This window comes from Pongo pygmaeus, chromosome 4 (assembly GCF_028885625.2).
Source record: "Pongo pygmaeus isolate AG05252 chromosome 4, NHGRI_mPonPyg2-v2.0_pri, whole genome shotgun sequence".
NCBI lineage: Eukaryota > Metazoa > Chordata > Mammalia > Primates > Hominidae > Pongo > Pongo pygmaeus.
In genome coordinates, this window is record NC_072377.2 from 163,235,522 (window position 1) to 163,261,594 (window position 26,073).

The 26,073-nt window shown below is 39.3% G+C and overlaps 1 long non-coding RNA gene across 1 annotated transcript; it reads right to left on the reverse strand.

The window, feature by feature from the left end:
* Window positions 1-699: 699 nt before the first annotated feature.
* LOC129037466 (uncharacterized) lies at window positions 700-25,284 on the reverse strand. The gene is made up of 3 exons (XR_008502815.1): window positions 25,226-25,284; window positions 22,310-22,410; window positions 700-937 (listed from the first exon to the last, which is right to left on the reverse strand). It is a non-coding gene; the product is annotated as an uncharacterized LOC129037466 (long non-coding RNA).
* Window positions 25,285-26,073: the final 789 nt, after the last annotated feature.

Sequence of the window (26,073 nt, forward strand, 5' to 3'; positions counted from 1 at the left end):
ACAATGGGAGGGGAGCCAGTTTGAAGAGTATGTCTTAGAACCCGAGGGAAGCTTTGTTTTCATCAAGCTGATAGTTCCCTTCCAGGCCATCAGCAAAATGAAAATGCCTCACCCAACCAAATTTAAATCCTTTCATCTAGGTCTCTTAAACCCTTCTCTGGGGAGTGGGCTTTGGAGTGTGAATTCTTCCAAGCTGATTATCTCTGCATAAGAACAGATGCCACCCCCCTACCCCTCCCTCCCCTTGGTCCTCTTTCCATTTTAACAGCCCTTACTGGGCTTCACGACCAAATTGATGCCAGCATAAGCGTGGCTGCCTCTGAATGTGTAATTGAGAAGCAGCATGGACACTGATGTCTCAGTATTAATTAATGGAATTTGATGTTTATTGCTGTCATGTCAACCAATCATTTTTTGCAGAAAATTAATTAAACCTTGAGTAGGCATTTGGAAGCTCCCTACACAAGGCCTAGGGCTGACTGGGAGCCTTTGGGACTAGAGAAGGGAATTGCATCTACAGTTTAAGCTGTCCCTGAGCCTTGTCTAAAACTTCAGACTTAGATTCCAATACTGAGAGAGTGGAGAGGAATATGCAGAAGAGGATGTTGGTACCTTTCACTCTTCATCACCCCTCACTTTTGCTATTGGATTATCCTTCTCACCTCTTTCCACAGACTGTCCCCTGCTATGTGCCGAGTAAATCCATCCATTCTCCTGCAAAGATGAAGTGTGAAATACACAGTGGCAAAATAACTCCATGAAAATAATCTTGGTAGGGCTCTTCTGAATGCAGTCACCAGATGGGATATATCAGACAGGAAGGCTGAAATGCAACGTTCTGCTCTTCTAAAATGTCCCACATTTGCATCTTTGGATCCTTCCTTCTTTTCCTCTTCCTTCCTCTGTCTCTTTTTCTTACTCTTCTCTATTTTCCCTCCTGGAGGAACACAAATCATATTTCAAATTTTTTGAATAACATTGTTTTCTGATTATGAACTGAAATGTTATGCATTGATTGTAAGAAAATCAATTAAAAAACAGAAATATATGGTGAGAGTGCCAATTTGGGAATAATAGCTCATATTTGAGTGTTTACCCTGTGACAAGCTCTGTGCTAAGTGCTCACCTTTTTCCACTGACTGTTCCTGCTATGTACAGGGTAAATCCACCCATTTTCTCACATGATCTTACTTAGTCCTTTTAACAGCCATGTGAGGTAGGTACTCTTAGTAACTGTGTTTCATAGGTGAGAAAGTTGAAGCTAAGAGAGAGTAAGTAGCTTGCCCAATGTTGCCCACCTTGGTAAGCAGTAGCACAGACTTTGAGCCCAGGCGCTCTGATTCCAGAGTTTACATTCTTATCCAGAATGCTCTACTGACCTGCGCTGGGCTATGCCAACCACAGTCTAGGAACACACATCAGGAAAGAAGGTACCAACTGGAGAGGTCTCTGATCATTTGGAGCTGTTCTCTGGGGACATCTGCTATGGGGAATGTGCCACTCTCCACACTCCAGCTCAGCTCTCTTCCCCATAAGCTCAGAAGCCTGGGTTTTACAGGGATAGGTTAACATTAACAGGGTCCACAGAAACTGCTGTGGTACCAAGAATGTTAAGCTTGTTAATTTACTAAGAACAAGGCCACAGTCTGGAAGGACTATGCCTGGCCTGTCAGTGCATCATCACCCTGCAGCAAAGCTACATGGGAGCTAACTAACAACTGCTTTCCAGAACTTGGTGCCTGGACTCAGTGCATGGGGAATCATTCAGCTGACTCTTAGCTATCTTTTTAGCATCCCTCTTCCTTTCCACCACTGCCCTCATTCCAGGAGTAATGGAAACCCTAATATCCCCATATAAACCAAGGCTATTTCTCCCCTTTATCTACAGTCCCAAAAGTGACCACCCGCCTCCCCACATTCCAATGGCACATTATTTGTATAGATTTCTTATTACATTTAGTCTGACTATAGTCAAGTCTTGTTGGTCTGGGAGCCATTCTGCCTTCTGAAGATGGCTTCGTATATCTCAGCCTAGGTCTGCTAACTTGATTTAAAGTTTACTTCTGTAAGGGCAATTTTTAAAAACATCATTGAAGTATACTTTATATATAAAATTAACTCATTTGAAGTGTGCAATTAAGTGATTTCTAAGACTTATAGTGGGTTGTGCAATCATGGTCATTATACTTGCAGTGCTGCAGTGAGATCCATCATGCCCATTCACACTCTGTTCCCAACCCCGTTTCATATAAATAAAATCCTACAATATATCTGTCTTCTTTCACTTAGCATAATGTTTTGGAAATTTATCCATGTTGTAGCATGTATCATTATGCATTACTTTTTATTGCTGAATAGTATTCCATTGTATGGATATGTCATATTTCATTAATCTATTCATCTGTTTATGGGCATTCACATCGTTTCCATTTTTGGCTGTTATGAATAATGCTGCTGTGAACATTCACGTGAAGGCCTTGTGTTATCATAGGTTTCCATTTCTCTTGGGCAGATACCTAGATGTGGAATTGCTGGGTCATGTGGTGTATTTCTGTTTCATTCTTTAAGAACTGTCCAAAATGTTTTTCAGTGTGGATACAAGTCCCTTAACAAATGTATGATTTGCAAAATTTTCTCACTTTCTGTGGGTTATCTTTTCCCTTCCTTGGGAGTATACTTTGAAGCATAAAATCTTATAATTTTGATGAAGTCCTTTTCATCTAATTTTTTTCTCTTTTTGCTTGTGTTTTTAGTGTGATATCTAAGGAAATATTGTTGAATTCAAGGTCATGGAGATTCATACCTGTGTTTTCTTCTAAGAGTTTTATAGTTTCATATTCAGGCCTTATAGTTCATTTTGAATTAATTTTTATACGTTGTTTGCAGCAGAAGTCCAACTCAATTTTTTTGCATGTTTTGTTTGTTCAGATTCTTTGTGGCCTCTTTGTGTAACTTTCCTTTCCTCTGGGTCGAGAGTAGCACACCTGCTTTAGAAAGGTCTTATCAGCTACTTTCAGGGGTGACCCAGACAGTAATCCTTGTAGGTTTTGTCACTTGATTTGGGGGAGAAAGAGGAATGGGAGGCAGGAAAGTGGAAGAAGGTGAGATCTTCTTGCTTTTGAGGCTCTCCTATCTCCTTCAGTTAAAAAGTACTCAGCATGCCAAGGCACCATACTTTGGGGTATTGCATTCTGAGCCCTAACAAATCTGTAGGTCAATTTTGGAAATATTGCCATTTTAACAATATCAAACCTTCCAACCCATAAACATGGATATCTTTCCATTTAGTTAGTTCTTAAGTTTATTTCAATAATAGTTTATAGTTCACAGTGTACAAATCTTTCACTTCTTTGGTTCAATTTATTTATAAGCATTTTATTCTTTTTGATACTATGTAAGCAGAATTATTTTATTAATTTTATTTTTGGATTGCTCATTGCTAGTGTATGGAAATTTGACTGATTTTTGTGTATTGATCTTGTGTCGTGCAACCTTACTGAACTCATTTATTAACTCTAATACCTTTTTAGTCAACTTTTTAGGATTTTTCTGTGCTCAAGACCATGTCACATGCAAATAGAGGTAATTTTACATCTTTCTTTCCATTATGCATGACTTTTATTTCTTTTTTTTTTGTCTAATTTCTATGGTTCACACCCCAGTGTAATGTTGAATAAAAACTGTGAGAGCAGACATTCTTGTCTTGCTTCCAATTTTAAGGGAGAAGCAATCAGTTTACACCACTAAGTATAATTTTAGCTGTAGGTCCTTCACCTTTTCTTAGGTTGTATCTTTACCTGAAATATTTTTTCTACCTTTATATTTCTGTTTTTCAAAATAGTACCCATCAATCAAGGCCAAATACTCAACTAGATATCATCCCTCCCACCCTGGAATCTCTCTTAACAATTTGCTTATATAATCGCACAGAGCACTAATTATATTCCACCTTTTACTGTAGTCATGTGTGGTTATTCTGGTAAGCCATCTCCTATGTATCTAGCAAAGTCTCTTTGAAAGTGGACTGTGTTTGCTTATTTTTACATTCATAGTACCAAGACAAAGAGTTACAAATAGGTGCTTATGTCTTTTGAGTGAATGGATAAAACTAATTTATAATGAGATGTTGGTGATTCACAGAAGCCTAATGTGTTGTTTTTCTGGGATATTTAAATTTGAAAGGAAGATCAATTTAAAATGAATCAGTCTTTAAATTATAAAAGTATCATTAGAAAACACAACCCAGTTTTTAAAATAAGCAAAAGATTTGAAAGACACTTCACCAGAGAAGATATATGAATGGAAAATAAACACATAAAAAGATACTCAATGTTAGTCATTTAGAGAATTGCATTAAAACTGTGATGAGAGTCACACCTATTAGGATAGCTAAACAAAACAAAAACAAAAAAGAAACCTGCCAGTATCAAGTGCTGACAAGTATGTAAAACAACTGGAACTCTCATTTATTGCTACTGAAAATGCAAAATATTACAGTCACTTTGGAAAGTAGATTGGCAGTTTCTCATAAAATTAAACACAAATTTACCGTATGATCCAGAAATCCTATTCCTGGGTATTTACATAAATAAAATAAAAACTTATATACAAAAACCCTGTGCAAAAAGGTTTATAGCAGCTTTAATCATCATCATCAAAAACTGGAAACAACTCAAATGTCCCTCGTTGGTACATAAATTAACAATCGGTGAAACATCCATACAGTGGAATATTACTCATCAGTAAAAAGGAGTAGACTACTGATACACATAAAAATATGGACGAATTTCAAATGCAATCTCAAATAGCAGGCAGCAAGCTTATAATTAGCTTAAACTGATGGAATATGTTCTCCAAGAATTCTATGCTAGACTATTTGAACCAACACGAAAGTTTCCTTAATGGCTCTCCTGCTCTCAACTCCTTCAACACATATCATTTGAGCTGTACAATTCAGCATACTCAAATGCATATGCTGAGTGAAAGAAGCTATACCCAATGCATGATTACATTTTACATGGCATTATGGGAAAGGGTACATTTATAGGGAACACAGAATTACCCGTGGCTGCAGGAGTTAGGAGCTGGAGGCTGGTGACATCAAAGGGATAAAATTACGAACTAGTTTGGGGAGGAAGGAAGTATTCTGTATCTTGATTGTGGTAGTTTTCTTACCAAACTCTTACACAATAGCATGGATTTGTTAAAATTCATAGAACTATATGCCACAGAGTGAATTTTACTGTATGCAAACTAAAAAATTATTAATAATATAACTAAATACTTTTTTGGACAGAAGTAGATGTAGAGCCTGAATTTCAGCTTCATAGATTACAGGACAGGTGACCTGAGTTACATGTGGCTCTGTGACCTCTTGCCAAGGAGTTGCAGTGAATGGTGTGCTGTCAGCAGCGAGTGCTAGTGAGTAGTGACTTAACTTTTTAGGACATCAAGGAGAGCTTAGAAGTGCCAGGAAGAAAAGTGGCCAATAAAACAAAAAAACCTTTCAAACTAGAAGTGAGGTCATGGGGTAGCTACTTCAATTGTGTGTTGTTTGAGGAGAAGGCGGCCAACAATAGCTTGCTTCTTGTGAAGAATATGTGGAAGGAAAAAAAAATTACATAAAGGATAGGATCAAAATGTTCCTTCCTGAATGATTATCGTCAGCAGCATTATAGATTCCAAAGAGAATACACCCAGTGGTCCTCATTGAGAATCCAGTGCAAACCTCTTTGTAGAATGCTTGCTCTACAAAAGAAGCTTTCCAGGGATTTAGATGAGGGTATAAGGGAAGCAGAAAGACGTAGATGAATCCCAGCTCTGTCATTTACAAACTCAGAGCCCTTGCAGAAATCACTGTGCCTTTCTGATCTTCAGTTTCTACATCTATAAAGCAGGGTTAACAAGCACCTATCTTTCAGTGTTGAGAGAATTAAATGAGATATTGCACACATAGCACTAGGCACAATACCTGGAAGATAGAAAACCCTTACTAACATGTAGTGAACATTACATTACTGCCAGTTTTCAGGAGCATGCATATGTTTATTTTTCTCAAGTTCATTCTTGAATTTAATTCTTTTTCTTGTCAGTACCTCGTCAGTAGGAGATCATCACGTCTAAGAAGCATCGTCTTGCTGCCTAGAGTATATAGAGTGAAATTGAAGAGAAATTTCTTATTCTCAGAAACACAGAATCTTTTATACTCAATACAAAGAACCTTCAAAAGCAAGAGCTGTGACTTCCTCACTCCAGAACTGGTTAACCTGTTGGGATATTTGGTAGATGAATTCTGCACCACGTGCTCTCCTTTACTATGCACTAGACCAGGAGACAGCAGCTGCTCTCCATGCTCTCCTTCCAACACAGAAAACCAATCTCCCAGCACCAGGGGAGACCATAAAAAAGGAAAAAAAAAATGCAAATGCCCAACATTGATTAGTTTTGCCAGCTGCTCTTCCTCCAGAATCAACGGACTGGCTACTTTAGCTGTAAAGTCTGTCGGAGAGACTCAGGATTTTTTTTTTTAAAGAAATGGCATTAAAAAACAAATAATGCTTTCCAGTCCAAATATCAAAAAATTTGACAAATGGAGGGGGTATTTAATAAAGAAAGAAGGGAAATAACAGACAGCTTTTGGACTGTTTGACTTTGGGGAAGGTCTGTTTCTTTTAAATATGCAATTGGAAACTCAAATGCACTCAGAGGCCAGACTAGTCCTGTAAATGAGAGAAGCATCATCTGAGTATAAGGCAACAGGGAGTGGTGGTGAGTGTAGACCCAGTTTTCTTCCCCCCACTATTTCGAGTTTATTTGAATACAAAAAATATTTCACTTTTTTTCTAGACTCTGCTGTGGAGGAGAAAATACAGAATGTGTTATGAAAACTGATAACTGTTACAACTTCAAAGACATGGAGTAACCTTGGTCGCCATTTTGGTTGTGTGGTGGACTCAGGAAGCCCATTCACATCTGAGTTGAGCAGCTCTTATGCACCTCCAGCAACTACTATTGTGCAAGAATGTGAGCCCACACTCACCACTGCTCCCCATTGTCTTATCCTCAAATACTTCCTCTCTCATTATTTACATGACTAGTTTGACTTCTAAATGCTAAGTATTTAGTTATTCAAGAGACACCCCTACATCTTGATTTTGAAGTGATTTCTAAACTACATCAACACGTGGATGATTTTAATGCTGATGATTCATTCCACTTTGAAAAATAATGGTGTGGGCCAAATACAACATGTTTATATGTTAGTTTCTGCCAGTGACTATCAGTGTGGACCTCTTCTTTGTACCTCAGTTTGATAATTGTTGTATAGTAATGCTTTTTGACAGATGGCAATCCATGATAGAAACAACATAAATTTTGTTAGAAATAATTTCTTATTAATTTCTAAAAGGATTATGAATTAAAACTGTGTTGTGAAGTATGGAGTCATTTATTAAAGAATTATTCTAAAAGCAAAGGATGGGAAATAGACCAAATGGCCTTTAATAGGGGATGGTTACATAAATTATATTACCTCTGATCAATATTATGTAACTATTTACATTACGTTATTTAATTAAAGTTATTTGCAAAGTTATAAAAAATTTGATAATACTGGAAAGACAGCCACTCATATACTATTGTTTGGAATTTAAATTGGTGCAATTTTTTTGGCAATAGAAACCCAAATTTCCAGCATACCTACAATTGCCAGTCTTCTTGTATGAATCCATCCTACGGTTATGCCCATCTATGTATACAGTGAATTTTGAATAGCAAAAACTAAGAAATAATCAAAATGCTAATTGGTAGAAAATCTGTTTAGTAAACTCAGGGATGGCTTACCATGAAAGATAGGCAACTGTGAAAAAGAATGCCTTCTGCTCATTTGACTTCTGCCCAAGTCACAAAAAGGAATGATTTACCAGCTCTATTACATCTTAAAAAAATCATCATTCACATAGCATATACAGCTTTGCTTTAATTTTTTCAAAAGGGTATATTGGAATAAGAAAATGTGTGTGTGTGTCTGTGTGTGTATAACATTGGAAGAGAGAAGTGTGTCTGATTTTGACCTCAGCCTAGGACCATGTCAGTATGGAGAAAGAGAGAAAGACATGCATGTCCTTGTAAGCACATGTTCTAGGAAGTCGTGACTGACATGAAGGATTCAGTAGCTTTTGTGGTCAGGAGCAGAGAGGTCGGGGAACAGGAGATCAGGGAGTTGGGGAGGATTAATCGGATCCTGGTGATGGGGCAGTCAGAGAATCAGTGTGTCCTGCTGGGTCATGGCTCTAACAAAGCCAAAAATTCCTGAGTGCTCCTGATTCTGGAGGAGAAGCTCTTTATTTTCTGTGAAATAAACAGTAAACACTGTGCTAGGCACTGGGGTAGGGAAATGAAGAAGCATAAAAAGAATAAGAATTAGTCTTTATAGTCTAGTAGAAAAAAATATTAAATTCAAATAGATATTAAATGTCAGAATATAGTATAATAATATTTATGTATCCATCAAATTAAAATATCCTGTGATGATCTCCTGGAGTCTAAATCTGTCATCAGGCCTGTGGAGTAAATCTCACTGATATTCCTTCATTGGCTCCTCACAGCTACCTTTTAAGGAAGTCTCATTACTCCTGTTTTACAGATGGGATTCAGAGAGGTAAAATACTATTTTTTAAAGACCTTAGAAAGTGGTCTCAGGATCTGGGTTTGTGTCAGGGAGAGGCGTGGGTGCAGAACAGTAAAGAAAAATTTGAATTTAGCTATGGAGCCTGGATTTTAGATACCACAACCATTCCAAAAGGGGATTCATCATCTTACCTTAAACATGCTCATTTCCTCATTTCCTGTATGCTCCACCTCAACAAACCTTTTTTTTTTTTTAAATACCTTCTATGAGCCGAGACCATGGTTCTAAAGGATGGGGATGTGGCGGTGAATGAGATAGACATATTTGTCTTCGCTCACGGAACATTTTAGAAGGGAAGACAGAGAATAAGAGAGTAACAAATACACAAGCAATGCAATTTAAGGTTGGATAAGTGTTTTTTTGTTTGTTTGTGTTTTGTTTTTTGAGATGGAATCTCACTCTGTCGCCCAGGCTGGAGTGCAGTGTTGCAATCTCGGCTTACTGCAACTTCCGCCTCCTGGGTTTAAGCAATTCTCCTGCCTCAGCCTCCTGAGTAGCTTGGATTACAGGCACCCGCCACCACATCGGCTAATTTTTGCATTTTTGGTAGACAAGGGGTTTCGCCATGCTGGCCAGGCTGGTCTTGAACTTCTGACCTCAAGTGATCCACTCACCTCAGCCTCCCCAAGTAAAGCAGAATAAGAGACAGAAATGGATGGTGGGGCTTGGGGTAGTGGTTGGGTATTTTAGAGAGCCTGGACGAAGCCACTCTGAAAGGGAGACATTTGAGCACAGATCTGAATAAACTGAGAGTGAATCATAGGATGATGTGAGATAGAGGAGTACTAAGCAGAGGACGATCAGGGCAAAGGCAGTGAGATGTGAGTTGGGCCGGAGTGCCCGTTATTGAAGGAGCGGCAGAGGCTTCCACATGGCCAGGGCGGGGTGGGTGAGCCCGGGGTTCAGGGAATGGAGGCCAAAGGGGTGGGCAGAGGCCAGATTACATAAGGCACTGTGGAGCACAAGGAGATAGATGCTGGAATTTTAGCCCTCAGGAAGCCCTTGGGAAGTTTTCAGCAGAAAAGAGATGCATTCTGATTTATGTTTAGAAAAGAGGACTTTGTCTGCAGGAGAGAACAGGGATACGCCAGGGTGGCAGTAGGGAGCTCTTAGGAGATGGCTTTGGGAGGTATGGGGGCAGTGAGGTGAAGACCAGTGGCTATGTACTAGGGGAAGAATGTATAGGATTTTCTAATGGATTGGCTATGCAGAGAAAGGAGAGAGGTGGATAAGTATGAGGTTGACTCAGGTTTTTGGCACAAGCAGGTGGGTGGTGCCAGTCATAGAGGTGGAGAAAACTAAACCATAATACCTCTCTGCTTAAGCCCTTGCTGGTCTCACGCCACCTGCAGACTCCTCTAATTGGCTTACAAGCTCCCACCTGTCCACAGTGACTGAGTCCTGCCTACCTTTCAGACTCTTCTCCAGCCCCTCGGTTCTCTTCCCTGTGTCTCCAGCTACACCCGTTACCCCACACACCATGCTGCTTCTTACCTCTGTGCCTGTGCATGCTTCTCAGCCCCCTCATCCTGCATACCTCAGCTCAGATGTTACTTCCTCCAGGAAACAGTTTCTGATTTTCCAAGTTCAGATAAGCCTTCTCCTCCAATTATGCTTCTCTGATGGGCTGGGTTCTCCTTGAGGGCAGGTACCATATGTCACTCAATTTTGCATCCCCTGGGCCTAGCACAGTGCCTGGCACATAATAGGCAGTGCAAATAGTGTTTGATAAGTGAATGAATAAATGCATGCTGGTATGTGCACAGTACTGGGTAGTTTTTGGGGTTAAATATTAAATCTGAGTATGTTTTTCAAAAGTATTTAGATGTGCAAAAGGTGAAAGGAAGAGTTAACTAGACACTGTAAGGTGTGCATGTGGTGCTTCTGAATTCTGATCTTTTGCATGCTGAAACCACATCTGGAACCACCAGGGACACTAAATTGCCTCTGTAAAGGCTTTGCTGGAATGAGTGCGAGGGATGCAGGGATGAGGATCTTAGGTATAAAAATGAGAGGAGTAAGTGCAGGCAAGGGGTGGATCTGCCCTCCTTTTTGTGTTTCCTTGATAATGTTCAGCCCCAAGCGTCATTCCTCAGTCATCTCCTGGTCTCCCTGTCCCTTTAATTCTGCTCATAGTCCAGACCATGCTCCAAGGTATGTGATTAATGCCTCTTCCACAAACCCCTCTCTGTCGCCTTTAAATGTGGCCACACTACCACTCACCTAAACCTGACAGAAAAAAATACGGTCCTGTCACAGTCTTGTGGCAAGCTAGATCTTCCAGCATTAAATCACCATTAAGGGCCTCTGTGAGTTTGATAGCAGCTTTAGCTGTTGGTTTTTTTTTTTCTCTCTCCCTTTTTATCCCATTTCAAACTCAGCTAAAGCTTTCCTGCTATCAGCAGTGGGACTGCTGCAAAGACAAACCATCCATATCCTCTCCTCCACAGGCACACCCACACTCCATAATTAATCTGAGTGGAGAAGTGTGGAGGACTTCCAGGCAAAGCCTCTTCCAGGCAGAGATGCCCTGGGTAGTTGAGTATTGGCAGGGGTAGAGAGGATGATGTGCCTGATCATTAACCCAGTCGGCATCTGCATAGCCATTTGTGAAATGCTTTCCCATCAGGTAACTCATCGGATGCTAACAGGAATCTTGTTAAAATAAATATTTATTATGCCCATTTTAAAGATAAAGAAACCAAGGTCCAGAGGCCTGGACTACTTAACAGAGACCCCAGGTTGGAACACAGGGCCTCTGACTAGGAGACTGGAGATCCTGAGGAACTTTTCATATCGCGAGGGGCTTTTTCTTTCTCGAGTCTTCTGCACACGTGGCAGGTTCTGAAGTTAGACACACTTGGTTCAAACCTTAGCTCTGCCATTTACTAGGTAGGTGACCCTGAGGAAGTTATTTATTTATCCCTTTACCAGTTTTCTAGTGCCACAATAATATTGCTTAACAAACAACTTCAACACCTCAGTGGCATACAGCAATAAACATTTATTTTTGCTCAAGAGTCTAGGGGTTGGCTGGGTGGTTCTGCTGCACCTGGCTGGGCTCCCTTATACTTCTGTGGTCAGCTGGTGAGTCAGCTGGGGGCTGGCTGATTGAAGATGATCCCAGCTAGTATGACTCATCTCTGCTCCATGAGTCTCCACAATATAGCAGGCTTGCCCAGCCTTTTTACATGCAGTAGCAAAGTCTTAAGAGAGACAAGAGAAGCATGCAAGCCCTCTCAAGATATAGACTCAGAACTAGCACTGTCCTCAGAGCTCAGAACTGTTGCTTCTATGAAACTGTTTTGTCCAAAGCAATTATGAAACCAGCCTTGATCCAAGAAATGGGAAAATAGGCTCAATCCCTTGATAAGAGGAACCACAAAGTCACCAAAGAATGTGCCTATGGGGGCTTTTAAATGGGACCATTACTATAACTGATCTCCTAAAAGCCCTGAGCTCTTTTGTTAGCTTGATTTTTAGAAATAGGAGTTAAAATACTACCAGTCATATGGGGACATTGTAGGAATAAAATGAGCAATATATATAAAGTGGTTAGCTTAGTGCCTAGTGCATAGCACATATGAAAAGTACTCAGGGTGGTAGCTCTTCAATTTGTTATTTTGGACTGCCATTCTAGAATAAGGATCCTTTTTCCTGCCCCAGTTATGTGGGACTTTTTTCAGTCTCCTCTTACTTATTTAAAACACTTTTGCCTAGAGGGTAATGCCAGTACATCAAGTTCTTCCCACAATACTCTGCTGTAGATTGAAATTTTTTATGAAATTTACTTGGATACAATTTCAGGGACTTTAGTTACTAAATGCCATCATGCACTTTATTCTAAAAAGGTGTCACATGCAAGGTGGCCAGGAGGCATGGGCAGTGTGGAGGGAAGCTCTGGCATCCTCTGGATGACATTCCTGTGCTAGTCTTCATGATGGTCAGCTGCCAGAACAATCTGTCCATATGTCTCTTAAGTTCAAACATACCTAGATTTGACCTGTCCATGTTTCCATGGAAGTCACGTTGTTGCCCCTCTTAGATGTCTGTGGAGCTGGTTTACTGTCTGAACTCTGACCAGGATAGGAACGTGGTGCTTTGCACTTAGGCACTTCCTTAATGTACTTACTCTGGAGAGAGTATTAGCTAATTCTGCTTCCAATTTGGGATTTTAAAATAAAAATAAATAGCAGTTGAGAAATAGCCTTTTGTCCTTCCTCCTTCCAATATAGAACATCTACCATACATGAAATGAATCTTAGAAGACTGAAGGAAATAAGAGCTGAGCCCTGCCCTCAGGGGATCTATTGTAGGGTAGGTATGAAACTATGACATGGTGGCAAATGTGATCAGAAAATGAAGGGTGGGGCATATGAGATTTAGGGAGAACTTAGAGGGGAAAGACTGGCCTTCTATGGGGGTGATTAAGAGAGACTTTGAGCTGTCCTGATGAATAAATAAGAGGGTCCCAATAACTTTTTTCTTATATTAAATTATAAAAGTTTTTATTTAAGAAATTAAGAAAATATAAATAAAAGAAGAAAATGAGGGTCATATTTTATGGCAGATGGTGTTGGTTGATTATCTAATATCTTTTTTCTCCTTCTTAGAAACTCAGCCTTAATTACATTCAGTGCAACAATGTGCTGCTAAAAGACTACATTACCCAGAACCCTTTGCAGCCAGTTATCAATACATTGGCTGTGTAACTAAATTCTGAGCACTGTAAGTTAAAACATTGTGTGGGACTTCCAGGAAGACTCCATAAGGGAGATGGCTTCACTAGGAAGCTTGGCCCTTTTGTCCTTCTCTAGTTTTCCTTCTTGATGGGACATGAAGGTGATGGATAAATCTCTAGCAGCCAGAGTGGACCAGGAAGTGATTTTGATGATGCCTCTATGTATTTAGTCAGAATGGACCAAGTTATGCTATAATAACAAACAGTCCCCTAACCTTAATGATATTCTATTTCTACCTCACCTAAATATCCAATAGACTTCAACAAAGAACCTGTGCTAACTAGAGTCACTCCATCACCCAGGCTGATGGCAGCTTTCTCTCAACATGTGCTTTTAAAATCACAGTAGTAGGTGGAAGGATGTATAATGGATTGTGCATTGACTCAAAGCTTCTGCTTAGAAGCGATTCATGTTACTTCCCTTTATAGTTCATTTTTCAAAGCAAGTCACATGACATACCAACATTCAAAGGGGAAGGAAGTGAAGTCCTATCATGTTCCCAAAACGAGGGAAGAAAAAGAGTATTAGTGAACATAAATAATGACTTCCATACTATGTGCTATGATGAAGAGCAGGAAGTTAGAATGCACTTGAATTCCTAATGACTTTGTGAGTTGCCATCCCAGACTTCTTCCACTTGAGAGAATAAACCCTCCTGTGTTGAAACCATTGTAATTTGGGGTTTTCCGTCTCATGGAGCCAAATCCAACTGTAATGAATTTATTTTTCCCTCATCCTTCAGTCATAACCACAAATATTATTTTGATGAATGTACTGGAAAAGAATGTGTATGAGTCTTGGAGTGTCTGCTCTACTTTCAGCCCCATTTCAGAGGAGCAGCCTCAGCAATTCCTGACCTCTACAATTCCTTGTTCTGTCAGGCAATCATGCCACCCTGCACACAACTGATTGGATCAAGGCCAAAGGCACCAGTGTATGGGCTGAGTAGCCCACTGGCCATGAAGTAGCCTGGCCTGAGAGGTTTGTCCAGTGCAGGGGCTCTGTATGAGGTGATGACTAAGTGAGTGAATCAGACCCTCTTACTCATATGTGGAATTTGAGACACATACTGGGAAATAGAAAAAAAATAGTGGAGAGGGAAGCAGAAGCTGAGAGAAGTTGCATTATGTGACTGTAACAATATTGCAATTTTGAATAGTGTGTAGGATGTTGTGTTCTCTGTGATATCTCCATGTTGGTTCCAAGAACTTCCCTGTGTTTCCTTTCTTCTGTGTGGCCTTATAATAAACTCCTTATATATTAGTCTGTTCTCACGCTGCTATAAAGAACTGCTTGAGACTGGGTAATTTATAAAGGAAAGTGATTTAATTGACTCACAGTTCCCCATGGCTGGGGAAGCCTCAGGAAACTTACAGTCATGGCAGAAGGGGAAGCAAACGTGTCCTTCTTCACATGGCAGCAGGACAGAGAAGTGCAGAGTGAAGTGAGGGAAGTCCCTTATAAAACTATCAGATCTCATGAGAACTCATTTACTATCATGTGAACAGCATAGGGGAAACTGCCCCCATGATTCAATTATCTCTACCTGGTCCTGCCCTTGACAACGTGGGGATTACTACAATTTAAGGTGAGATTTGGGTGGGGACACAGAACCAAACCATATCACCCTATGACATGATAAAAAATTAGATCCTAACCAACAGTGTGTATCCTTCTCTCATCTGTTTTTATTTACGTTTTATCTATAGATGATTTTTTATAATGGTACTTTTCTCTTTTACTTAGTAGTATATCATGACAATAATTCCATGTCTTTAAACAGTCTTTAAAACAACACATGAACTGGCATGTAGTATTCTATTGTACAACTGCACCTATGTAATCAAACCCCTAATGTTGGACATTTATGTCATGTCCCATTTTTGTTTGCATATTTGCTTTTGCTTTTATATACAGCAGCAAAGTCAACATTCTTGAAGCTAAATATTTGCATGTATCCATGACTTTTTTTTTCTCAAAGAGAGAAGGTCTTTTTATGTTCTTTGGGCAGGACTCGAACTTATGGCCTCAAGTGATCCTCCTGCCTTAGCTTCTTGAATAGTTGAAATATTTTTATAGGTAGGAATCTGTTAGGCAGATATTGGTGATAAAGGGGACATTTCAGAGCAAGGATATGACACAAAAAAGCAAAAAGTTGTGAAGTCAGGAGAATATAAAGTATGTCATCAAATAATCAAATTTTGCTAGTGTTGGGTAGGTATAAGAAGACAGTGGCCAAATTATTGATAGACTTGAATGCCAAGTTAAGGTATAGCCATTAATAAGGGTTGTTTCTGAATATTTGGAAAGAAAACCTGGAGTATTACAAAGTGAGTCTCTTATCCTCTCCAAGGCTGGTGGTAGTGTTAAACAGAGGATCAGTAGAGGTTAACATGGCCCATTTCACACTATGTGAGCTGTAGAAAACAAACACAAAATCCCTTTGTACTTGGTATTGTGCCTTGTAAAACAAAAACAAAAACAAAAACACGTACCCTAGAACTTAAAGTATAATAAAGAAGAAGAAGAAGAAGAAGAAGAAAAAAAAACATAATACATGAAAAGTTCTGATACTTAGCAGGTAGAGCGACTGGAAAAATTAATGTATGAAAGCTATGAGAACAACATAATTCCATATGAACCTGTGTATCGCTAACACATACCCCCAACTCTGTAAAAAATACATTGTATTTAACAGAATCTAAGATGCCATCAGTTGTAAGATACACCATTATTTTGTGTGGCAATAAGGAAGAAATATTGTTGCCTATTGTAATTGGAAAATGCCATAAACAGTAAAATGCACCTTGATTTCAGTGTTGCTAAAAAAAAAAATACTATGCTTTTAAGGAGACTTTATCAGTGTAGGAAGTCTTATGACAAATAATACTCTAAGTCAGGGGTGTTCAATCTTTTGGCTTCCCTGGGCCACACATAAAATACACTAATGTTAACAATAGCTGATGAGGTAAAAAAAGAAAATAGCAAAATAAAAAAATCTCATAATGTTTTAAGAAAGTTTATGAATTTTGTTGGGTGGCATTCAAAGCCCCCATCCTGGGCCACATGTGGTCCATGGGGCATTGGTTTGACAAATTTGCTGTAAGTAGAGATAACTATCATAAATTAATACTACTTCTCCATACTGTGTCAACCTTTAAAAATATTTTTAAATGTATGTACATATTTTTTAAATGTATGTACATATTTTTAAATGTATGTACATTGTTTTATTGAATCCCCCAAAAAGCATAGCCAAAACAGAACATAAGCTTCCCATTTTTCAGATGAAGAAAGTGATGTTAGGTGATTTAAAAAAATAGACCGTCAGAGCTACCACACCTTTCAAGGTCACCTGAGCCCAGCTCTGCATTTTCTGGTGGTGAAGGTGAGACTTAGCTTAGCTATTAACTGTCATTACACAGATCTTCTGTGAAAGGTAGGCCTGTGCCTGCTTCTGATTTCACATCCCGTTTCCTTTCCCCTTCACTATGAGGTCATCCAGCCAGTTAACAGCAGAGTCCATATGAAGGATCAAGTCGGCTGACTCCAAATTCAGTGTTTTTTCCGATACCCAGGTGGAAAAACTTTCCTTCTTCAAGGATATCTTAGATTTAATGTGCACAAGAATCACCTGGGGGCTTGTTAAATGTGGAGTTTTCCCGTGCCCTACCCCCAGACACTCTAATTCAACTGGCCTGTGGTTAGACCCAGATACATATTTTTAAAATAAACTCCAGATGATTATGATAAAGATGGCATACAGAGCACGCTTTAAGAAACACTGTCCGATTTCAATCTTGAAATCGGCTTTGTCCCCTTTTCAAGAGGGCCTGCTCTTTGAAAAGCAGCTTCAGCCCCGCCTTGTTGTAATCCCTTATCAGTTCTATGTGTTTTGCAAATTGCATTTGCTCTTCATTTATGGACAAACCAGGTCAGCACTGCCAGGCCAATAAGAGCTGGATTTTCCCTAGCCTCATGCATCAGTGACATATTTGCCAATCTTGGCCCAGTTTCGACATCCCTGCGATCAGCAATGGTTGATGAGGATGCAGGATACACATGACTCGATTTGCAGAGAGCCGGCTAAGCTTTCAGGGAAGTCAATAAGAAAAATCTCATTTTGATCTGCAGATTGGACTCATTTGATTTGGAAGTCACTGGTGGCAAAAGAAATATGGGGTCCAAGGATGTCTCTTCAAGTCCCTCTGTGGCTGTAATCACTCCTAAGAAGCAGTTTTCTCCACCTATCTCCTCCTCCCCTCATCTCTTCACAAATTCAATGTGTCAGCTGATGGAAAGAGGAGAAAAAAAGTGATAATCACTCTCAGGCTCTCTGATGATTCCTCTATCTCACTCTCCACAGACTGTAAAGGGTCAAAACAGCACCACAAACCATTCACCAAAATTATTTGCTACACGGCTCCCAGGAAACCAATCTTGCCTCTGTGACTTCTCACCCAGGCCTGTGACTTTCAGCGTGAAGAGGTCAAAGGGGAAAAAATAAATACATCATTATGCCTTGTGAAGTAACTCTTGGGTCTGAGTGCTTCATGGGCTCGTGTGCATGTCAAGATGTTTAAATCTCTTCCGAAATATCTCTTGACTCCATCGAGATCTATTTATTCTCCCTGCCATTAACCAAATGTTTTCTATAGATTTATTTAGTGTCCTCCTTCCCAGTTTCCCTGCTTCTCACATTTTCCCTTCAGATCCATTATCTACATAGCAGCCTGGTGATCATTGCATCTCATCCCTTGTTATCACCCTTTGGTGGCTTTGCGTCATCCTAAGGATAAAGTCTAAACCTATTTGGTCCAATGCAATAGCCACATGTGAGGCTGCCGAGCACTCAAGATGTGATGATTCAGAACATAGATAAGCTTAAATGTAAACATCGGATTTCAAAGATGTAGTAGAAAAAAAGTTGTAAAATATCTTATGGATAATTTTATATTGATTACATATTAAAATAATATTTTAGATAATTGGGTTAACTGGAATATATTATTAAAATTAGCTTCAGTTGTTTCATTGTACTTTTAAAATATGGCTACTAGAAGATTTAAAATGACACACGTGGCTCACATTGTATACCTATTGGACAGCACCCATCTAAACTTTGACATGGCTTGCCTTCATCCCACTCCACGCCCTCTTGCAGCCTCCATTTTGACTATATGAATTTCTTTTAACCTGTTGAACTAATCAGTTACCCTCCTGTTTCTGGGCCTTTGGTAGGCAATTGTTTCCTCCCATCACCCTCTTTCACTAACTCTTACTCATATTTCAGTATGTCTTCTCGAAGTCACTTTTCAGATGTTGTATTAGTCAGGGTTCTCTAGAGGGACAGAACTAATAGGATAGATGTATATATGAAGGGGAATTTATTAAGGAGCATTGACTCACACAATCACAAGGTGAGGTCCCACAATAGGCTATCTGCAAGCTGAGGAGCAAGGAAGCCAGTCTGAGTCCCCAAACCTCAAAAGTAGGGAGGCCGATAGTGCAGCCTTCAGTCTGCGGTCAAAGGTCCAAGAGTCCCAAAGCTGAAGAACTTGGAGTTCGATGTTCGAGGGCATAAAGCATCCATCATAGGAGAAAGATGTAGGCCGGGAGACGAAGCCTGTCTAGTTTTTTCACCTTCATCTTCCTGCTTTTATCCTGGCTGCGCTGGCAGCTGATTAGATTATGCCCACCCAGATTGATGGTGGATCTGCCTTTCACAGTCCACTGACTCAAATGTTAATCTCCTTTGGCAACACCCTCACAGACACACCCAGGAACAACACTTTGCATCTCTCAATCCAATGAAGTTGGCGCTCAGTATTAACCATCACAGATATTATTGGTGCCAAGATGTTCCTTGACTCCCTGACTCTGGCCTAGCTGCCCGTCCTTTGGTTTCAGTGGAATCTCTATAATTTCTCCTCTGTGGAATACTTCCACACTACTTTAGATTTGCTTTTTAAAATGTGGTCTGTCTATTCCACTAAACTGTAAGCTCCACTGTGGCAAGGGATATGTCTGTCTTGTGCACCTTTGTGCCCCAGAGTAGAAACTCAATAAACATTTGAAAGTGAATCAAGGCATCTCATTAAATAGGCAAGGAAACTGAGGTCTAGAACAGGGAGACTTTTTGTCTAAGGTCACATAGTGAGTTCATAGCAAACCACCTCAGGCCAGTGCCATCCAGCAGGGTCACAAATTTCTTTCTTTAAATAATGTTTGACATTGGGAGAATCTTTAAAGATGCAGTGGACAGAGATTTGTGCTGGCCAGTTTCGTTTTACCCAACAAGGTGAAAATAGGGCTAGCTATCTGATGCAGAAGCAACTGGGATGCCATGCCTGGCCTACACTGGGTCATTCTCCAGCTTGACTCTGACTCAAATACTTTACTTCTGGCATTGTCGTGTCAGGGTGAAATGTGGACAGAGGAAGGAAGTGACAAGACCGTGGAGATCTAAGCTACATATAGGGGGAGCAGATCTATAGGACAAGCTGACTCAGGGCTTTGATGTGCTACAGGGAAATTGTCCATGTGGATTACAAACCAGAGGTCATTTCCTGAGATACTGGCCCAGTCATTCCTCACATTGACGTGTTTCTGAACAGGACCAAACACAAAGAGCAATTTTTAGCATGAAACCTCTAGGGCTCTGGTATCATCCTTGGCCATACTTGCACCTGGAAGAAAATCCTTTCTGGTCCTAGCGGTATGTAACCTGGTACATCTGTGAGATGTTCCATGTCATGGGTCCTTTTGGAAAAAGTGATGTAAGGATAAATCTGTTTTTGTAAGATTTTCTACTGTGATTGTGTCTAACTTTTTTTCTAATTAAATGATATCAGCTCAATGCAGGATAACTGGCAAACAGAAAAGCACAATTAAGGAATATTTTCCCCAAAATTCCACCACCCAAAATAATCTCACTATTTATACTGCCTGTCTTTTTAATATCCTTCATGTTTATTCACTTGCATAGTTGTATAAAAGTAGAATACTACTAATACCATTTAATAGTACTTTCCCTTACATATGTTATAAATATTATAAACAACTTCCTATGTCAATAAGTACTCTATAGTCCTATGATTTTTATTGCCTACTTAATATTCCAATATATTTAAGCCCTCTCAACAATCATTCGTTATTGAACGTTTAAATTGTTTCTAATTTTTTAGTATTATAAATCACTCTACAGGGAATCCCCTTACACGTATATCTCTGGTTATTTCCAAAGGATAATTTGTAAAAGTGAAATTGCTGACTGAAGATAATGCAAGATAAGGCACAATTTTAAGGATTTTGGTATCTATGTCTAATTAGTCTCCTAAGAGTTTTAACACAGACTGATTTTCAAAGTTCCCAAGTGTTCTCTGTGCACAAATCCTCTCATGTTTGGAAGCTGTACCATCTGCTGCCATGAAACTCACTTCTCATTAGATTGATGATACAAACAAAAGAAAAGGAATTCCAAAAAAAAAAGTCAAAATAAAATAAATTCTAGACCCCAAGTCATATTGATGCCTATCTATGTCCATTTTTCTCTAGATCCTTAAAAGAGGCCTTTCCCAAAATGCCCCATGAGAAAAGAGTTCTATAGTCAGAAAGATTTGGGCAAAATTGCAACCTCTATCTCTATGCTGATCCTGGAAAGTTCTGCAGTTAATCTGAGCAGATTTGACTCTGTTTAAATCAGTGTTTCTTTCATGAGGTTATTTGGCTACTGAACTCTTAAAAAAAAATGAACCTACAAATATTCCATGGCATATACTGAGAGAAATACGGGCCTAGAATGAGCTGAAGGTGGTACATTATGGGGGCTGTACATGGTTTTCTTTATAGCCTACATACTTGCCCACTGGTGGTAGAACCAGATTAGTTTGAGTTCTTTTGTTCATGATCACATGACAAAGCATACAGCTTTAAGGTCTGATTTCACACCTTAAGGAATTTTCCAGTTAGTGAAGACCATTTTCTGGTGATCAAAGACTAGAATTAAGGCTTTACTTCAAAAATTCTTTTCTTGTTTCTTCTCCCCCACCACAACAGGTTTGCTTATGTCTGTGTTACTACAAATGAGGTGTTAATCTATATCTCTTCTTCATGTGTAGGAGTGGAAAACCATTAATGCTACTTGATTAATTTCTGCCCAAACTATTTTAGACTTAGAAATAAGTTAAAAAGACACTTTTTAAAAACCTCTCAGGCCAATTTTCTTGGAACCAAAGAGGTCAATTCACTACAAAAATCAAACAAATTAAATTGTTTGTTGCCCAATGTGTCTGTGTTTCTCAAATATTAGAGTTTTACATTTTACTGTGACCTTTTTTTGTATTATTTATGTAGTATTCTTCCTTAAACTGACTCAGAGTTTTCCTTATTTATCTTATTTAACTTGTCCTCACAACAATAACAAAAATCTATGAAATAAAACTGCATATTGGCAGTTTTATCTTTTTCTAATACATATTAAAATGAACACTTAACAATTCAAATAAAACAATCTTTGCCTAAAATTATCTCAGGTCTTGTGTTGACAAACTTTTTCAGGAAAGGGTCATATAGTAAATATTTTAGGGTTTGTGGGTCTTGCCATCTCTGTCACCACAACAGTGTGAAAGCAGCCATGGGAGGCATGCATACTCTAAATGGGCATGGCTCTGTTCTAATAAAATGTTTATTTATGAAGACAGGAGGAGGGCTGGATTCAGCTTATGGGCTATAGTTAGCCAACTCCTGCTCTAGATGAAACAATGTGTTTATTGATATTTTCACTTTCTAGGTGACTATATTGGTTCATTTTAGGTACAGTCTAAATGCAGTAACCTGGACAATAATTGAATAGCAAAACTTCTTATTTACCATTTACCTCTATTTTCTGAGATAGCCCCAATTTCAAGACATGTGTCTCAGATTTTAGGATCAGATTCATCATCCTGAGCTCATAAAATAAAAATCAGGAACCAGCCTCTGCAACAAAAGAAATGACTATGTTAAGATAATCTACAAACCTCCTCTCACCTTCCTAATAAACTTGCAGAAATTCTCTGCTCAGTGATTTTGCCCTTGCAATATTATTCTTCATGGGGGTTGGTGGGGGGGAACCAAACCACAACCTAAGCAAACTAGGCTCCTAAATTATTGACACATTAAAATTTAAAATGTTAATTAACAGAGCCTGTTATCTGAGAGAAGCAAGTTTCCCATTAATTCCCAACCCACTGAATCTGGACTCCTGTATATCCATTGGTTGACTGAGTCGTTCCAAGGTTTACCCTAGTGGCCTCAAGATTTACAAGAGTTCCTAAACTCAAACTTCCTAAGCATTACAGAGAGCAAAGCTCACCTTTGCCAGGCTCATGCTTGGGCCATGTCATTGACCTTTGTAGACAGAAAGAATCTATGTGCTTGTGTAAATATAATAAGCCCATTTCCACTTACTATTCACTGTTTTCCATCCTGGACATTCACAAGTAATAGTAAATCTAAATAGCATTTTTCACGTTTATAACGCTTTTCCAAGTATATGGTCCCATTAGAGCCTCTCAGTAATTCCAGAAGCTGGGAATTTTTTATTCTCACTTTGTAGATGAGGAACTTGAGGTTGAACTGCCAGCCATACTTTAGGGAGAGCCCTGGAGCCATGCTAGACAATTCTCGCCTGTTAGACTAGGCTTGCTAAATGCTCCATAAGGTGCCTCTTTTTTCACACTGTGCCATGCCACATTCTATTCATCATCCTAGGTCACACCCTTGGTTCAGCCCTTCATCTACCATGGAGGTAGATGCCACTTTCTCTCAAATAATTTACAGTCTAATTGGGATGGACTCATTCAAGGGAGCCTGGCTGAATCAAGGTCAACCCATCCCTAGAACTGAAACACACGCCAAACTAACTTAACAACCGATAATGTCAACTCCCATCTCCTGATTGAACTCACATCTTCTCATTCTACGTCTACTGTTTTTTCATACTTTGTAGCTGCTTCTGATCTATAGAGAAACCCAATTAAACCAGTATTGGCAGAATTGCTAAGTCAGCTTTCAGTTACAAAGGGTAATTAGAAAATTAGACTGGGAAATTGTGAAACAGCATACAGTGATGAATCCATTTTTTAAAAAATATGCAAAACACCTGAATACATTTACCCATAATCCAAGAATATTATAACCTAAAGGCGCCTTAAATATTACCTTGTTCATCTCTCATATTCAATGTAGAAAACATGGGGAAAATTTTATCAAGATAATGATTAACAATGATAAATAGTAAGAATAGTTATCATCTCTTTAACACTTAACCATGTGCCGGGTACTGTGGTGAATGTTATAAATATATACGACTGATGTATTTGTTACTCCAGCTTGCCAATAAAGCAAGTGAGACTTGGAGAGAACAATGGACTTGCCTGACATTACACATGAGTAGGTAGTGGAGACAGCGTGTGGGATCAGGCCATCTGACTCTAGGCCTACCATTACAGCATAGTTCTCTCAAAAGTAAAGCCCAAAGATCTGAAAGGAATGGCACCATCCTGTAATGAGAAAGGTACCTCACCTCTGCCATCTTTCTCTCCCAACCCATCCATGACCCCATGAAGGAAAATGTCAGACAAACCCAAATTGAAGGATGTTCTACAAAGAACCTGTCTAGCTTTTCCCAAAACTGTCAGGGTCATCAAATACAAGAATCTGGTTGTCGGAAAAACTATCACAGACCAGAGGAGGCTAAGAAGTCATGACAACTAAGTGTAACATAAAGACTTAGATAAGATCCTGGCACAGAAAAATGTCATTAGAGGAAAACTAGTGAAATCTGAGTGAAGTATGGAGTTTCGTTAATAGTAATGTATCAGTGTTGATTCCTTATTTTGATAAATGTACCATAGTAATGTAAGATGTTAACCACAGGGAAATCTGGGAAAGGAGTATCCAGGAACTCTTTGTAATCTCTTTGTGACATTTCTGGAAATTTAAAACTATTCTAAAATGTAAAAGTTTATTTTATTTTGTTTTTTTAAAGCAAACCTGGACTAGGCTTCAGGTGTTTGATCTCTGTAGGGATCATTGGCATACATTCATATAATGGAAATTGGTGTTAAGGATACAGTCTGTGAGAAACTAAGTCAAGTTCAACAAGACGCTGTGGGAAAGTCGCTTTGCGAAGAGTATTTGCATCTCCGCATAGTGTGTAGGGAATAGGAGCCTCACCTTGGCTGGGCCAATGGTTGCAGAAGCTTCTACATATGTTGCAAAGAGTAAATTACGGATTCACTTCCATTAATAGACGTTTACTGAATATCTACTCAGTGCCAGACCCTATGCCAGATATTGCCTGAAGAATGCAGAGATGAGCGAGATGCCATCTTCTCAAAAAAATATACAGCCTGGTTGGGATGGAGAGAAGGGGAGTGGAGAAAATAAAGCTACCATGGTGAGATCTTAATACACGTTGCTGCTTGATTCTCCTTTGTTTTCAAAATTAGAATGGGTATTGCTTTCTGCTTTTTGGAAAATCAGATTAACTCCTGATTAAATGTAAGGTTTTTTTTTTTGTTTTTTTTTTTTTCTCTAATAACATGTCTTACTCTTGAAAAAGGATGACAGTGAGACCTCAAGACAAACTTTTACTGAAACATTTCTTCTTCAGAATTACCCTGGCCCAGAGCTCTGACCCCCTAAAATGGTAGATCTGAACATGTTACACATTAGAGTAACCTGCAGACCTCAGGACCCGCCTCCATGAACACAATTTCAACTAGTATTAGTGAGCAAAGGTACTTACATTTTTTAAAGCTTCCTAGGTGATTCAAATGTGCAGTCAGGATTAAAACACCACCGAGCAGGCACTTTGTCCACAAAGAGAGGGTTATTGAGTGCACTAGGAGGGAAAAGGAGCTGTGAGATTGGGGCTGGATGAAGAGTTGCATCTGGAAGAGGGGTTTTTGCTGCCCCAGGTGGGCAGATTCCTCTCATCCATGAAAGAATTAGTAAAGAAGACACAGGGGGCTGGAGTGGAAATGCTTGAAGGCTGCCAATCTCACCTTTTCTAATCACCAGGCTTTTCAGAACAACATTTAGGAACCACTTTGGCTGTAACTATCAGCACATTCATTGCTCAGCAAATTCCTGGTTTCCCCTGCATTTTCTCCTTTGAACATTTCAGGGGATTCTTTAGAATCAGCCCCACACTTAAGTGGACACTTGTCAGTTATACACCCGAAAGGTGTGTGAACAACCAGCCTCGTCAGCTAAAAAGGAGACTGACTTCTTGCATTTAAAATGAATATTGACTGGAAAAGAAGGGGGTAGAGGGAGAAAAAAAATCAAAAGTAAAAAAAAAAAAAAAAAAAAAAAAATGGCTGACTCAGGCCACCCACAATGCCTATGGTGTAAAATAACATCATTAAGAGAGTTTTGCCAGGGTTGGAATTATGCAAGAGCCTCTTTCAGCAAAACCTAAGATGCTTGGAAAAATTGTTCTAGAAACTTCTGTGTTATAAGATTAAGAAGTATTGGAAGGTCACTTGAGGAGCTACACGTACTTTAGAGTACTTAAGATAGAGACTGTCAGTACTACAAATAAATTAATGTTACATTTTTAAAGACTTTAGTGATCTAATAACCCCCAGT